Genomic DNA, 17265 nt, shown 5'->3' on the forward strand with positions numbered 1-17265 from the left:
AGCCCTGCTGTGAACTGCATCCCGCCATGCTAGTCCATTTTTCTGCTGCCTTAGATACCAGAGGAGGGATGAAGCCTTCGTGTCACTGAAACTGATGTCACTTGTTGAGTCCGCCAAAGGGCAAATAGGCAAAATACAACTCTATAGGGGAAATATGTTGTGATTGGGGGTGTGCAAACTACACGATCTCCCAAAGAGTGTGCTGAGAATTGATTCCAGGTATATCTGGATACTTTAGCCCTTGCGGTAGCTAGGTGGGGCCTGGATTGGGCTGAGCCCAGTGGGCTGTGAAAACATCACTTTTGTGTATTTATGAAAATAAAAAGGATGGAAAGCCCAGCTTTAGGGATGTCGAATTCCTAGCACCAAAGGGCCTAGCATCTTGAGGGTCTAATCCTGCAAAGGTTTAGACTGTTTCACTCATAAGCATCAAATAAAGAGAATTGTCAATGAAATGAAGACAAGAATGAGGAGTTGAGAGGGGGACAGGCTATGCTGAAAAATGTGATGAAAGCTTGTGTATGGATTGGGACTAGGATGGAATGGCTCAGAAGAAATGAGATGGGGGTAGGTCTAGCATGAATTGTGGTAAGAACAGGAGGCAATGGGTTAGAGAGGGAGTTAATGGAATTTGTGTGAGCTGGAAATAGGGTGGATGGATAGGGGAGTCAGGCTCCACCCAGAAAAACCCACCTGGCTTCCTCAGTGTTTCCTTTCCTCCATCCTTCCCAGTACCCTGATGGATAGCTTTGCACAGATAAATTTTGTTCCCAGTCCATGTCCAAACAATACGACAAAATCAGCCCTGGCCAGTTGTTTCTGTTTACAGCCCTGTCTGTGATTGATCTAGCTCTGGAAAAGCCCATTTATCATGAGGAACCAAAGCTTCATGGCCTACTGTCTATTTTGTTGCTTTATTCCCTAGCACTAAATGGGACTTCAGGACCTCCCACTTGTTCCAGTACCCAATGACATGCCTATATTTCCACACTCAGTTTGCCCCTCCCTTCAGCCCCTCTAGCTCTCAGCCTTCCTGGGACCTTAAATAAGCCATGCAGCTCCTTTCACAAACTCTTTTCTTGTTCCTGTTACTTCTGGGCTCTTCTGCCTTTCTATCTCGTCTCCTTCTCTCAGCAGCTCACTGTCCTTTCCAATTTCAGCTGAAATCAGATTCCTTCTCCCTTGCCTTTGCTTTCCCACCTCCCATGGCCTCTCTTGTCATTTATTATTTAACTCAATCACTGTATTATGTATGCACAAGAGCCATTTCTGAATATGGTCGGCATGAAAAAAATAGGACCCAAAGCAGAAGCAGACACCTCTTCCCTATCAGTCTCACAGCTCCATTGTCATCCTGCTCCAGTCCTGAGCAAAGTCCAGCGAAACAGCCAGATCTGGCCAACACACCCTCAAGCCCAATTAACTTCTTAGGTTGGACACATGGAAAATTTCCAGATGGCTTTTTACAGATATCCTTCAATTTATGTAAGAGATGCCTTCCTGGAGGTAGATGTTTGAATGAAATTCCAAATGGAATATCAGGAGTGTCAGACACACAGGATGAGTGGTTCAGGGACCCAGGTTCTATTCTTCTTGAGATGGAGTCTCGCTCTGTTGCCCGGGCTGGAGTGCAGTGGTGCAATCTCGGCTCACTGCAACCTCCACCTCCAGGGTTCAAGCAATTCCCTGCCTCAGCCTCCGGAGTAGCTGGGATTACAGGTGCCCACCACCTCGACCAGCTAATTTTTGTGGGTTTTTTTTTCTTAAGCAGAGATGGAGTTTCACCATCTTGGCCAGGCTGGTCTTGAACTCCTGACCTCATGATCCACCCACCTTGGCCTCCCAAAGTGGTGGGATTACAGACCTGAGCCACCGCGCCCTGGCCTCCAGCTTCTATTCTTTAATGGCCCTCATTAACTTACTTCCAGACCTTGGGCAAGACCTGTAGCTTCTCTAGATCTCAATTTCCCCATCTATAAAACAAGGAAGGCAGACTATATTTCCTCAAGTTTCTTTCACTGTTTTAAAACTCCTATTTTACTTAATGATCCACATGATTCCATTGGAGATCCATTCCTACAGTTAAAATTCAGCTTTCTCCTCATCAATAGGTCATTACGGAGCATGTGCTATGCTGCTGCGCCTCATTAGAAGGGAATGTAGATTAACCTGGTGAAGCCCTCCTTTTAAAGATGAAGAGACCAGAGCCCAGAGAGGAGAAGCACCTAACCCCGGGGTCACACAGCCAGTGAGAGGCAGAGTCAGTCTAAAATGTACAACTCCTGGCCTGAGACTACTCTTTTTTTCCTGTGTAGTGTTTTAAGCACGACTGCAAATATTTTTATCCTCCTTCCATCAAGAGGTAGATCTATGTCCCTTACTTTCTTTTTTTTTTTTTTTTTTTTGAGACAGAGTCTCGCTCTTGTTGCCCCGGCTGGAGTGCAATGGCACAACCTCGGCTGGCTCACCGCAACCTCCACTTCCCGGGTTCAAGCAATTCTCCTGCCTCAGCCTCCCAAGTAGCTGGGATTACAGGCATGTGCCATCACACCCGGCTAACTTTGTATTTTTAGTAGAGATGAGGTTTCTCCATGTTGATCAGGCTGATCTCAAACTCCCAACCTCAGGTGATCCACCCACCTCAGCCTCCCAAAGTGCTGAGATTACAGGCGTGAGCCACCACAGCAGACCCTGTCCCCTACTTTTTATTTGAATGGGTCTTTGGCTCCTCCCACCAATAGTACATTTGGAATGAATGCTATGTAACTTCCAAGGCAGGGTGCATAGAAGGCCATACAGCTTCAGCCTAGCTCTCAAAGGACATTTATTTTCTCTCAGAGCCTTCATGTAAGTTCAACGGGCCAGGTGTTGTGGCTCACGCCTGTAATCCCAGCATTTTGGGAGGCCGAGGTAGGTAGATCACCTCAGAGGTCAGGAGTTCAAGACCAGCCTGGCCAGCCAGCATGGTGAAACCCTGTCTCTACTAAAAATATAAAAAAATTAGCCAGGCATGGTGGTGCACACCTGTAATCCTGCTTACTCGGGAGCTGAGGTGGAAGGATCTCTTGAATCCCAGAGGCGGAGGTTGCAGTGAGCCGGGATTGAAACACTGCACTCCAGCCTTGCTCTGTCTCAAAAAAAAAAAAAAAAAAAAAAGAAGTCTAACAATCCTGGGAACTCCATGCTCTCTCAGCTGAGCCCACCCGTAATCCAGCCCAGCCCAGCTGCCAGACATATGAGTGAAAAAACTATTGGAAGTGGATCCTCCAGCCCCCAGAAGTTGAAAGCACCCCCGTTCCAGTACTCCCCCGAAAGATCCACCTCTGTGCTTTTTTCTAACTTCTGACCCACAGAATTTGGGATCACAATAAAATAGTGGTTGTTTCATGCCACAAAGCTTTGGAGCAGATTTTTACATCGTCATAGACAACCTGAAGAACTAGTAAACTCTCATGTTAGCTAATATTCTTGGGCTCCCTTCCCCCAGGTAACCAATGCCAGGAGTGTGTGACTTGCAGCACATGTGCTGAAGGTGGAGACAGGTAGCCTCTGCCTCCTCACACTGCACATCCCCTCACCTGCCTCCAGTGTGGTCAGTTCACATAGGCTTTCACTCCTCTGCCCAGGCAAAGTTCTCCTCTCTCCTGCCACGGTCCTTTGTTTATACCGTGAGTGCAGGCTTGTCACACGGATAGCAACCAGATTATTTATGTTTGTCTTCACTAGACTACAGGCTCTACAGGGACACAGCTGTGTTCTGTGCATTTCCCTGTGCTGGGGCCTAGCACCTAGTGGGCGTGAAATAAATACGTGTGGAATGAAACTGTCAAAGACCACGTGACCAGCTGGCCCTGACCCCTGCTAACAAGCAGCAGACCCAGAATCCCTTTCTGGTTCTCCTCCAGGCAGGGCACAGTTGTTTCCTATCTGAGCAGGCTCCATTTGCTTCACATCAGCCCAAGAACAGGGAATGGGAAATGCCTTGTGCTGCAGGAGGGAAGACAAAGTAAGCCAGAGAGCACTTGGCCATCTGGGGCTGGGAGCGGAAGAGAATTGAACCATTCTGGAGAGCCAGACATTTGTTCTGTAGTTGTTGCCTTTGTGAATGTACATGTCCTGAAACCCTGGTTAATTTTCTTGTTCAAACGTTGGTTTAAAATTGCTGGCTCTAGGAGAGATACTGTCCTTCAGCAGGTTCTGTTATAAACTTTGCAACTCCAAGGTCTGATTCAGCAGCAAGCTGGAAAAGTTCCTGGTTGCTAAGAGACCAGAGAGCAAATTAGCAGCTCACAAAAGACCAAGCTAAGACCAGTAAAAAATAAGACAAAAGAAAACAAGGTAGGAAATGGGCCTCCTCAAAATCAAAACAAGGTAAATAAACTGGCTAGGAAAATGTCTGATTGGAAAAGACAATTATAACTTAATGCTGAAGTAAAATGCACTATAGGTAGCTAAACTCTATCTTTGTCTTTTTATCACTTGAAGAAAACAGCAGGGGAGCCCCTTTCTAGTCCTGAAATTCCGGATCTATGAGTCAGAGGGAAAAACAAACTGTCCCAGTTGATAAGGAGGAAAGAAAAAAGTGAAATAGGCTGCCTCTTTTATGAGCTCTCCCTGCCAGGACGGTGAATGGGCTACCTGGGGTGGTGGCCCAGAAACATTCCTGCAAGCAAACAAAAGCCTCCCCCCAGGAAAGGTTTCTGATTACTGCTGGTCCAAGGCTCAGCCACAACAGAGGGCTCTGACTCCCACAGGACTTGGCCAGACACTTCAAGATCCCATCCGGCAATCAACCATGAGAATTCAGGTACTTGTAATAAGAAGGGGCAAAAAGAAAAGTACCAAATAGGTCCCAGGTATTAAATATTTATTTTGTTAAAGTGCCTCTATAGCTATGATTTTTAGTAATTTCTTTTCTGGTCAGACAATTTAGTAAAATATTATATTAAAATTATTTTTAATCATAAACAGAAAAAGGCATGCCAATCACTTATCTCTGATGGAAATTCATTCTCCAAGACACACAGTTTTCCTAAGAACCTACTGCTTAGCTGGACAAAATAGTGAGAAAATGCTCCAAGTGGAAATTACCAGCTTCTTGAGGGAGCAGCTTGAAAACCTTAAGTGATCACAGAAAAGTCACAGTCATCTGGGTTTTGGAGACCAGAGAAGAAACGAAGAACGGCAAAAAAAAAGATGGGGGGTGGGGAGGGAGATGGGGGAACATGGACCTAGAAATTGGGAGAAAATTAAGGCAGCCAGTAGGCATGTGTTAGGGAGCTATGGTGTGATATGCCTAAGAACTATGTGACTGAATAGCTTCCACTTACTGATATTTGTTGGACAACAAAAGGATTTCAGAATATGATGGATCCAACAAGCATGAAATAATCTTTAGGGGAAAAAATTACAATTCCCCACGTGGCAGCTTCCTTCAGATTTTTTCTGACAATCCTGTTTGTCAGATTTCTAAATCGCATGCAACTGCTATATTTTAGGCAGAACTGGTATCCTCCTGGAGAAAGACCGTCCCAAATATTCAGTGCCCCTCCCTGCAGGAGAAATAGACACCTCCTTTCTGACGTATGCAGCTCTGGCCAAATGACTTGCTTTGGCCCATGAAATGTGAGCAGAAGTCACATGTGTCACTTTGGAGTATAAGTTTTAAGAGCTAGCACGTGGTTCTCTGGCTCTTCTCCTGCTGTCACAATGACCAGAAAATGTTCCAGATAGTGCCTTATCCAACAGGCTTGGTCCCCAAGAGAAGAAAGCATGGAGCAGAGCTGTGGCCGAATTGCAGTGGACACATACCCAGGTGAAAAATAAGTTCTGTTGTAAGTTTTGTTGTGGAGTTATCTGCAATTGCAGCAAAACCTAGCCTATGTGACTAATATACATGGCCCATGGGACTAAAAGGTGGCCGGAGTTGCCCCTCATCCTCATTCACATTTTCTCACTAGTGTCACAAGGTGAGACTGGCCACAGTCTCACCTTGACAGGAAAGTCGTTATGCTCCAGGTGGCTTTATTAGAATTCAGATGTGTTGCCTGACTGACCCAGGAAATCAGGGCTAGCAGCCCTGCTGCTGAGCGTGGTTCAGCACCCAAGAAACAGGCAAAGGTGGTGCACGGAGCTGAGAGGAGACAGAACCGTGAGCTTCGAGTTGGAAATGCAAGGTTGGAGCTGGCTCATCAGTTCTAATTTGACCCAAAAAGAACAACAAAAAACAAAACAAACAAACAGAAAAAAAAAACCCACTAGACCTTCTTATTCCTACTTTTAGAACTTTAGAGAGTGTTGATATTAAAAAAAAAAAAAAGGCAAACAAACAAAAAACTGACTCCCAAAGCCAAAGGAAATAACATGTCTTTATTGGAGAAATGTCCATTCTTCCTTCAAAGCCTCTTTCCCTTAACAAATGTGGTATGCATAGCAAAATGGAAAAGATGTCAGCCTCCACAGTAGAGAGGAGGTAAGGAGAGCTGCTTCCCAGCACACTGTGGAAAGGCAGGGCTTGGAGCAAGGTTATGACCTCAGCTGTACATCTGGGTCCTAAGACCACTGGAGGGAGATGTGCTGAGTCGAGGTTAGAGAGCCCTTGGCAAGCAGATCCCTGGCAAGGCAGCCAAGTCAAAGAGGAAGTTTGAACACTTAATGGGATGTCAAATGGGATTTTTCCTGCAATCTCAGAACTTCTGCTAAAGCCCTAAAGTGGATAACAATAAGTAAAAGTGCCCCCGCAGTCTAAAAAGAAAGTGATCAGAGGATACCTGCAAGATTTACTCAAAGATGAGCGATCCAATCCTGCCATCCCACCTCCACCACCCCAAGAGAATACTAGAAGATTTTGTGAGTCCATTGAAGTAGGCGCATTTCTAAGAGTAGGGAGTTGTCAGCCTAGTAGGAAAGGCTAGGGTGTTTCTCCATCCCCCCCTTTCCGCATGAAGGCAGGAGGAAGATGTTTCTCCCATCCTCAAGTCAGGCACGAAGATCAAAGAGAACAGCAGGGAGGTCACGAGGCCTTCGAGAGGGAGAGAGTGAGTCCAATACCCAGCTGGGTGCTGGCTGAACCACAGAAACCAATAGGCTGACATGGTGCTCCCCAGACAGGAGCTTGGGGAATGTACTTGCCCTTGCCCCCAGGTTCTGGAACAGGGAGGCTGGCACCTGCTTTTTGTCCAGAGAATTGTAAAGGAATGTAGGAAGATGGCTGGGCTGGCTTGCAGTGGCAAGTACAGAGAGGGCATGAGGTGGGCATCCCTCTCATCTGGGCCACATGACAACTACGGAATGTGTCCCTACTCTAGGTCTGATAAGACTTCCTCCCAAAAGGGAAGCCCAGGAACTAGGGGCAAGGTGCGGCGGAAGGTGGTAAAAAGCAGACTAGGCCACCTCTCCAAGGCAGACCTAACTCAGGCTTGAGCTGAGGGATGGGGAGGGGAGAAGCATAGTGCTGGGTATGAGATTGAAGTTTTGATTTAGCCTGGCCACGACCTTTCAATGCTTGAAAGTGAGGTGAGGCAGCCAAAATAAAACTAGTTATTATAACTGAAGGTGACCAAAAAGCTGTGGGCTGTGCCTGAAACAACATCAAGGGATGGTCCAGGAATAAGGAAGAGAAATGCAACAGAGAGCTAGAAAACAATAGTTGGAGAAAAATAAAGCCACCTCCTGATTGTACTCCATTGAGTCACATCAGTCAAAAAACCAATTACAATTGGAGGGAAATTCACCAGAGAGAGAAGTGCCGTCTAGAGAGTGTGCACCTTGAGCAACTATGATTGGGGAGAACTGTCCAAGGACATTCCATTCTCCATCGCATTAGAGTATGCATTCTCCAGGGTGTGAATGCTCCCAAGGGCTCCCAAGGGGGTGAAAATTGGCTGGGGTAGGGGTATGAAAAAACTTAGATGTTTCAAAGTTTTATGACCCTCCAAAGTTTAATCCTGCCCAACAAAATAGTATTTAATTATTTCTTAATTTATTTTTACTATACATTTATTTATCAATACATATATTATCTCTCTATAAATTTATATTATTTTATGTTACTATTTAAAATAGTGTTTAGGATAGGGAAAAAATGAAAGGAAGGGAATTTTTTTTCCTTAGGGGAACAATACTGAAGAAAAGTCTGGAAACATTGAGTTAGAGAGAAACATAACATTCAACCCCAATCCAGAACTGGTGTTTAGATAAAATTTTTCTGGCTCCAAGTAGAATTGCTTTGGATATACTACCAAAGCAATTGTTTGAATTTGTTTTGATATACTACCTTTTGAGGGCTTTATCCTCTGCTTCCCAAGGTGTCCTTTTCATAAGGACCCAGAAGAGAACGTTCTTTCAGGTTTCACTGTAAAGAAAAGCAGTGCTTCTTCTGGATAAATGGTTTGTTTATCTTTTATGTTTTATCTTTTATGAGTTTTGCTATGCACATCTCAAATTAGATCAAGTTTCCTTCTTTGCTTCAGCCACAGGGGAGCTCAGGGCACCTTTTGTAACCACTGCAGTACTGGGCCATATGCATATCTGGGATTTTGCCTTATCTGTGCTTTTAGTATTTTTCCACTTTTAACTTTGCCCCAACTCCCTCAACTGTGTTTTAACTCTTTCCTGTTTCATTTATTTTCATAAGCCCCCTACAATCCTTTGTGGAATATGTGGGATATAAATATGTAAAGAGGAACACTACCTCTCCTTCCAAAGTTTGCTTTCCGCCCACTGTTATTAAGTCTGTCCTTATACAGTTGCTTTTTTTTTTCTTTAACTCGATGCACAACTAAAAGGTATTCTATTAGGTTTTATCTTTTTCTTAGTTTTCCGGGATATTAAGATCATCTTGAAAACTGATTCTGTAACGCAACATGTTTGCCAACTTCGTGTTATCCATAGTGTTAAGGACCATACCTCCCATGTCTTACCATCCAAGTCATTGATAACAATGTTGAATGGAACAGGGCTAAGACAGACCCCTAAGGTATGCCACTAGAGACCTTCTTCCAGCCAATATCAATGCACTAATCACCTTTCTCTTCTGATATGGTTGAACCAACGATTAGCCCACCAAATTTCTGCCATCTGTCTTCTGGCTAAGCTACTTGGTCAAACACCTCTCTGACCAAGGAGCCTCTGCCTACAGCATTCCTTAGACCTGTTACTCTTAATATCATTCCCCAAAAGGAAGTAGGCTGACACTGGATGCCGGGAACTCAACTGTACTGCAATTGTGTGGCTGCCACCTCTGCACTGGAAATTTGATACTGGATCCCAAAAACAAGAAGCCTGAGCTGCCAGCAGCATGAGTAAAATGAATACACCACCAGAGCTACGTGTTTCCAAATCAAAGTCTAATGTAGGTTCTCCTCACCGGTGGAGCCTAGGTCACATGACTGGCACCAGCTGCAAAGAACAGTAAAAATCTCAGTTCCCTGGATTCTGCCTTGGAACAGCAGTTCCCATCTGTCAGGAACTCTAGCAAGGATTAGAATGATGCTCAAAAAGTGCTAAGCAGTCAGACATGACAAATGTCCCTAGAGCCCAAATGGTGGGGGAACATGGCTGCCCCACTGAGCCCAGGCTCCATCCTGCAGTTCTCAGACCCTTCTCCAGGCTCCTAGGAGAGGAAACCCAGTGGACTGACCTTGCACTGGGTGCTTTCCAGAGACAGGCTCAGCTAGTTTGCCAGGGGTCAGGCAGTGCTGTGAAGGCTGTTGGTGCCCTCCTGATGTCCCCTCAGGGCATTTGAACCCCTCCTGGTGTGCTTCCACCTGAGTCAGCCAGAACCTGAGTCTCTGTGTCAGAGGACTGTTCTCAGGCAGCCTCAGCCCTGGGAATTCACATCCCCTAAGACAACCCTCAATCAATATGATTGACAATGTAAGGGGTAAACATTCTCCAGCCTTCTCCACGATCAAACAACTCTGAAGTGAGACTTACACTATTAACAGACATCCCCTGTGGGACTCTTCCAAAGTTACCCTCGGGGAGACTTTGCTTCATACTCACTTCTTTCCCGTCCCTCTCCCACTTCCCTACTCCCTCTGGATTTTCCCTGGGAACACTTTCGCACAAACCTTTGCCTCAGGGTCTGCTTCTGGAAACCAACCTAAAACAGGAAACCATGGCTGCCGAAAGTCCACGGTGGTAAATCGGGAATTACTAGAGAAGGAATGAAGAGAAGACCCCAAACATGTCCATTGTCCCCCGGGTTGGACCCCCTCCAGACCACCTTGGTTCTGAATGTAGAAACTTAACCTCTAAATATCTGCCCAGGCCCTTCCCTGGTCCAGAAGCAGAGCTGGAACTCAAAACCAGTTTTGCTGAAAGTGTGCACCTTCCCATCATCCGCTGGTGAGAACGTCCCAGCACACTGCTCTGTAACTCCCAGAATTTATTCCTTTCCCCTTTTTGAATGTCAAGAGCTCATATGCCCATCTTATGTCTTTGAGCACAAATCCCCTCCCCTATAATTTATCAAAGATTGATGACAGTGACTCTGAAATAGCATGTCAAGTCCCTCCCGGGCTGCAGGACATAATTCATCAGGTTCAGAGCCCTGAGTTTATTACAGCTGCTGCTACTGGCTTTAATGCCTCAATGCCTGTCCTTGACTTCAATCCCCCCTTTGCAATGTTTGTTCTACCCTTTCCAATTGGAAGACCACTTTCCTTACTGGAAAAGAAGGAGGTAAAATCATAGTTAGGCAGCAATGCCCTCACTTTACTTTCGGCGAATGTTAAATCATTTTCTCCACGCAGATCTTTCCCTTAATTTTCACATGCAGAACAGAGAACAATGGGATTCCTCAGAGAGTTCAGAACCCCTAGCTCATTTGAGACAGTAGATTTCCCTACCTGACTTCTTACAGGTGGGGCCATGCTGCTGGATTCAGCCCCTGCCCTCTGTCACTTAGGGGACTCTGAAGGCTGTTTTACACAATGTGAAACTTCATGGCCACTTCTGAATCCTAAGCCAACTGTTTTGGGACCCAGGCTGCTTCTTCCCTTGCTGACAGCTGTCACTCCTTTATTCCCAACCACCTCTCTCCTTAAGAGCCTGACTAAAAGTTCTTTTTTTTTTTTTTTTTGAGACGGAGTCTTGCTCTGTTGCCCAGGCTGGAGTGCAGTGGCACGATCTCGGCTCACTGCAACCTCCACCTCCCAAGTTCAAGCGATTCTCCTGCCTCGGCCTCCCGAGTAGCTGGGACTACAGGAGCATGCCACCATGCCCGGCTAATTTTTGTATTTTTAGTAGAGACGGGGTTTCACTATGTTGGCCAGGCTGGTCTTGAACTCCTGACCTCCTGATCCTCCCGCCTCAGCCTCCCAAAGTGCTGGGATTACAGGCATGAGCCACCGTGCCCCGCAAGAGACTAAAAGTTCTTAATTATAGTCCCTGGCCCATACTTTGAATTCTCTTGGCTTTTATTCCTGAGGGCAGGCCTCATGAAATCACCCCTTTCCATCACTTTAAGGGAAGGACCATCCTGCCCCATCCTCAGGAAGTAATGTTTTTCTGCAAGGTTAGCCACCAACAATTGCCTTTAGGGTCATCAAATTTTAGAGACTCTCAAGCCCAGAAGATGCCCTGGTTCCCTGGCTTCTAAGCCTCTTGCGTCCCTAATTTCTTACTACAACTTTCCCTTCCATCCTTGTACTATTTTTTTCTAATCTAGCTATAAGAGAGATTCACTCAGTTTCTTTAGCTAAATTTCCATTTGCCTCTTCAGCTGGATCAATGCTATTTTAAAACAACAACAATACCAGGAAGAGTAAATGAGAATCTAATGAAAATAGTTATATGCACAGTGTGAGTAGAAATGTAGAAATGTAGCAAAAGGGCTAGGGATGGGAGGGAGACATCTTCTAGTACACCTTCTTATATATGTTTGATTTTTCAATCATTTAAATGTTTTTACGTGTTTAGAAACAAAATTAAATCACCAAGAGCGAAAAAAAAACTAAACCTAAAGATGAGTTTTAACAAAAGCAAATGAAACCTAATTCCATATCAAATCATATAGAAAAATTCTAATTCAAAGAATTTGGGACACAGTACCCTGACTAGACACCCTTAATGGAATATATTCTAAAGAGAATAAGCACCACAAAGACGCCTTAAACCTGACTGACTAGGTTTGTTCTTAGTAGTATAACTGGTGCAGTAACTCTGAAATGATTTGCGTGTGTTGTAGAATACAGAAAATTAATGAATATGCTGGCATTTTGAGAACCAAGCTCTCACTGTGAGAGAAAGAAAACATCAATAGGGATTGTGGGAAGGGAAGGAAGAACCTGGGGTGTTGGATTTGAATTGGAAGTATCAACGTAAATACAATATTTCTTTTTTTGAAAAAGTATTTGCTAGCTCTATCCACTGAAAGAGCGTAGAAATAACAATGCCTCAATGGAATGAGTGCACCAAGCACCCAGAATTTGGTTTTTTAATAGTGTTCTCCATTGAAAGGAGCCAGGAGCCTTGGGAGAAATGACTGATCCGATTCTGGAGCAGAGAAAGTACAGGGTAAGCCTAGGATGTCAGGTTGCGCTAAAAATCAAGAAAGTGCTCAAATTCTAATGGTGACATGTCAAAGGAGCACGGGAGCCAAACTGAAAGGGCTCCCACCAGGCAAATTTTGGACAATTTGAGTTTTAATATTTGTAATGAATTATGACACATTGATTTTTTTTAGTCACCCAGTTCATGATGATATTCAAAATAGTGGGAAAACTCTTCTTCATGAAAGAATGCCTGTTAATGAAGTAGAATGATAGAATTAGACAATTACCATTTTACAACGTAGTAAGTTACTCGGCTAAGAATCATCAGTGTATTCTGTTACCATTGAATAAAAGGTTGGTGAGATATTCATACAGTTCAAATATAACCCCTTCAGATTACTTAGTAAGTAAAAAGGGGCAAGGGTGCAATGGAGAACAGTGGTGGACACCACTTAACCAAATGATCAAACAGTGGTGGACACCACTTAACCAAATGATCAAACTCAGCATCTAATAACGGGACCAACTGACATGAAATGGCAGCCAATTTCTCCACAACAGAAATGGCACGGATTCTTCAAAAATCTCAGGAAGGACCGAGCGCAGTGGCTCACGCCTGTAATTTCAGCACTTTGGGAGGCCAAGGCGGGTGGATCACTTGAGGTCAAGGAATTCAAGACCAGCCTGACATGGTGAAGTGAAACTCCGTCTCTACTAAAAATACAAAAATTAGCCAGGAGGTGGCGCACGTCTGTGGTCCCTGCTACACAGAAGGCTGAGACAGGAGAATTGCTTGAACTGGGAGGCGGAGGCTGCAATGAGCTGAGATCATGCCACTGCACTCCAGCCTGGGCAACAGAGTGAGACCCCGTCTCAAAAAAAAAAAAAAAAAGAAAAGAAAAGAAAAAAGAAAGTCAAGAAGGATTTAAAAAAATGATTTATTCTAGACTCAAGGATAATAAAGACACATGCAATGCATGATCCTTGAATCAGGGAGGGAACTACAAAGGACATTGTGGGGACAATGGAGGATATTTGGATGTGGATAGTATATGAAATAGTGCTATATCAGTATTACATTTCTTGAATGTGATATGTTATTGTTGTGAAGGAGAGTATCTTTAGAAGAGATGTGCTGTAGTGTTTAAGAGAAAGTATTATGATGTCTACAACTTAAATGATTCAGATTTTTTAGAAATATATATATGCTAGGTGTGGTGGCTCATGCCTGTAATCCCAGCATTTTGGGAGGCCGAGGCAGGCAGATCACCTAAGGTCAGGAGTTCGAGACCAGCCTGGCCAACATGGCAAAACCCTGTCTGGCAAAACCCTGTCTGTACTAAAAATACAAAAATTATCCCAGCATGGTAGCACACGCCTGTAACCCCAGCTACTCGGGAAGCTGAGGCCTGTAATCCCAGCTACTCGGGAAGCTAAGGCAGGAGAATCATTTTAACCTAGGAGGCAGAGGATGCAGTGAGCCGAGATCACGCCATTGCACTCCAGCCTGGGCAACAAGAGCAAAATTCCAACTCAAGAAAAAAAAAAGAAAAAAGAAAGAAGCATAGATAGATAGATAGATAGATAGATAGATAGATAGATAGATGATAGATAGATAGAGATAGGCATAGGCATAGATAGATAGAGAGAGAGGGAGAGAGAGAGACATGGCTAATGTAAGTGAAAGGTTCCAGGTGTTCATCATACTCTTCTTTCAACTCATTCATAGATTTGAAACTTTTTGAAATTAAAATTGAAGTAGGAGAATGCTCTGGCTTCAGCTCAAACCATTTAAGTCAAAATCTCTAGGGGTGGGCCCAAGTTTCTTTTATAGTATTTCTCCAGAAGTGTTTACTGTGCATCCAGGGTTTAGAACTACTGGCCTACCTGATTCATGATGATGTCTGGGCCCTCAGAACCTGCCTCAGCCCCCAAGGACCCTGAAAATAAGTCTCTTAATGGTCACAGGGGCATCTAAGTCTCCAGCAGGCCCTTGCAGCCCTGATTCAGTAGCCCAGGCTGAGGAGGAGAGAGTAAAGAGTTTTCATAGAAGTGTCTGCTTAGCATAGGAAGCCTGACGGCTTTTAGGTCCTTCTGGCTTCCTCCTGCCAGGCCTCTCCCTTCTCAGAGGCCCCTCTGAGACAACCCTTATTCTGCCCCTTCAGGCTGCCTCTGAAAACCTCAGGCCTCTCTTCCTCCTCCCGTGTTCATAAGGCCTCCAGCAAGGGACCTTGCATGGCACACCCTCAATAAATGAATGCCAGGTGAGCCGAGGTGGGCTCACTCACACTGTGCCTCTCACTGTCACCCTCAGGGGGGAGGAGGAAAAGCCCATATCAAACATGGGCAAAGGGTTTTACTTTGTCCAAAAAAAAAAAAAAAAAAAAGCAGAAGCTGAAGGTCAAAGAAGCAAAGAGAGTGGGAAGGAAGAGAGTCTTTTACAAAGTACAGAGTCATGGCACCTCACACTGGACCCTTGCTAGGTGTAGGTGCTGTGGCAGCACTGAATCTGTGTTATCTCATAAAATCAACAGCCTAGCCTTATGGGGTGGGTCATACTGTCATTGTCACTTCACACCATGTGTCCCCAGCATCACACAGCTGGAACCTCAGCAGTCTGGGACCAAAGCCCACACCTCTAGCCATGGTGCTAAACTGCCTACGTAAGACTTAGGGAGGAGAAGGAAAGCAAGAGCCAATATTGATGAGGCACCTACTAAGATGATCTTGTTGAATTCTCTCTGCAGCCCTGTGAAGTCAATCTTATCTTCTTTGATGAAGCTGAGCAAATGGACTCTGAGATAAAGTAATTCCATTCCATCGTGTTGAACAAGCCTAAAAGGTATTACGATCTGCATTGTCTTCTGTATGAATGGCAATCTTTGGAGTTGTGCAACCCAGGATCAAGAGTGACTTGCCCAGGGCTATGCTGCCAGTAAGGGATGGTCTCTGGATTTGGAAGCGAGGTCTCTCAGACTTTGGCCTCCCTGGAAAAGCCCTGCTGTCCCCTCACCCCCACCACCTCAAGTGTTCTGTTACCAGACATCTCTCTGCAGAGATCAGAACCTCCCTTCTGCAGGGAGAAGTGAGTTTTCCACTGTGCTGCCCTCAAGGAGGCGTCAGAACCCTGAGCTCTTCTAGACAGACCTCAGCTGTTGAACATGTGAAGAACATGCCTTTCCGCAGATGATGAGGTGGGGTGTAGGGGATGAGAAAGCAGAGGCAGAAAAGTATGAGGCATGCCCCCCACAACTCAGCAGACTGTGGGGTAGTGGCACTCATAGCTAGGATGACCAGCTCATCCCAGTTTTCTCAGGACTTTCCTCATTTTAGCACTGAAAGTCCCACATCCTGGGACAACCTTCAATCCCAGTCAAGGGAGATGGTTAATGTCTTGGACAGCTTGAGCCACCATAACGAAATCCCATAGATGGAATAAAACAACAGACAAATTTCTTTCTCACAGTTTTCCAATATCAAGGTGCCGGCCAATTTGGTTTCTGTTGAATGCTCTCTCCCTGGCTTGTAGAAAGCATCTTCATAGCATGTGCTCATGTGGCCTTTCCCTGGTGTGTGCACATGGAGAATGAGTAAGAAAAAGAGGGAGAACAAGAGACAGGGAGAAAGAGAGAGTGCCCTCACAAGAATGCTCCCCGACGTCTCTTCTTAAAGGACATTAATCTTGTCATGGGGGCCCCACCCTCATGACTTCATCTAACCCTAAATACCTCCAAAAGACTATCTCCAGATACAGCTACATTGGGGTTTCAACATTTGGATTTTGGGTAAACACAGTTCAGTCCACAGCAATTGAATACCCTACTTGCAGCCAAATCCCTCTTCTCAACCCCTGGTCCCTGAGATGCCCAAGGGGAGAAGGCTATCTATTCTTCCAGAAACCCACTCAGCCACAACAGCTAGTAGATGAATACCTCACACTGGAGTTTCTGGTTTTTGCCTAAGGCCTAAGGAACTCTAAGTGGTGCCTGGCTTTCGTATCCAAGGCACAGTCTCCTAAGAGTGGGCTGGGTAGGGAGGGTGACCCTCAGAACTCCTAGTTGCTATGGATAAGGTTCTGAGAGACTCCACATCTGTACGCAAAGTCACACCCAAATGCTTCTTTTGTGGGCCTTTCCAGATGCCCCAGTCAAGAGGGAGAAAAGGCAAGGAGGCTGTGCATAGACCAGGACTAGAATCCTGGCTAACACTCACGGCCTGTATAACTTCCCCGTGCCTCAGCTTTCTTTCCTGTAAAATGGGGATGCATTATAAGGGTTAGAATAAAATGAGTTTCAAGTGTTTGGCACCTAGTAATTGTTTAGTAAATTGTAATATCTTTATTTCTCTCCTGCCTACCTTGCATTCCCTCCATTCCCCCTCCCCTACCTTTCCCATTTTTTCATTCATTCAACAAGTATTTATTGAATAACTACTATGCTGTAGTCACTGGGGATGCAGGAGTAAATAAAACAGTTTCTCCCTCCAAGAAACTTACATCATGGCCTGAAAAATCTAAAGGAAAAATAGATATGAAAATAAATATGAAAGTGACATTATGTGATGGTTAACTTTAGGTGTCAACTTGACTGGGCTAAGGGATGCCCAGATCTTTGGTAAAACAGGCTTTGTGGGTATGTCTGTGAGGGTGTTCTGGAAGAGATTAGCATTTGAATTGGTAGCCTAAGTAAAGAAGATCCGACCTCACCAATCTGGGCAGGTATCACCCAATCCCTTGAGAGCCTGGATAGAGCAAAAAGGTGGAGGA

The 17265-nt window shown here is 45.0% G+C and overlaps 1 long non-coding RNA gene across 1 annotated transcript; it reads left to right on the forward strand.

Moving 5' to 3' along the window:
• The first annotated feature begins 3964 nt into the window (after positions 1-3964).
• LOC129059930 (uncharacterized) lies at positions 3965-16990 on the forward strand. Its single transcript, XR_008526158.2, has 2 exons — positions 3965-4807; positions 15248-16990. It is a non-coding gene; the product is annotated as an uncharacterized LOC129059930 (long non-coding RNA).
• The last annotated feature ends 275 nt before the right edge of the window (positions 16991-17265 follow it).

The sequence above is a fragment of the Pongo abelii genome, chromosome 5 (genome assembly GCF_028885655.2).
Source record: "Pongo abelii isolate AG06213 chromosome 5, NHGRI_mPonAbe1-v2.0_pri, whole genome shotgun sequence".
Classification (NCBI taxonomy): domain Eukaryota; kingdom Metazoa; phylum Chordata; class Mammalia; order Primates; family Hominidae; genus Pongo; species Pongo abelii.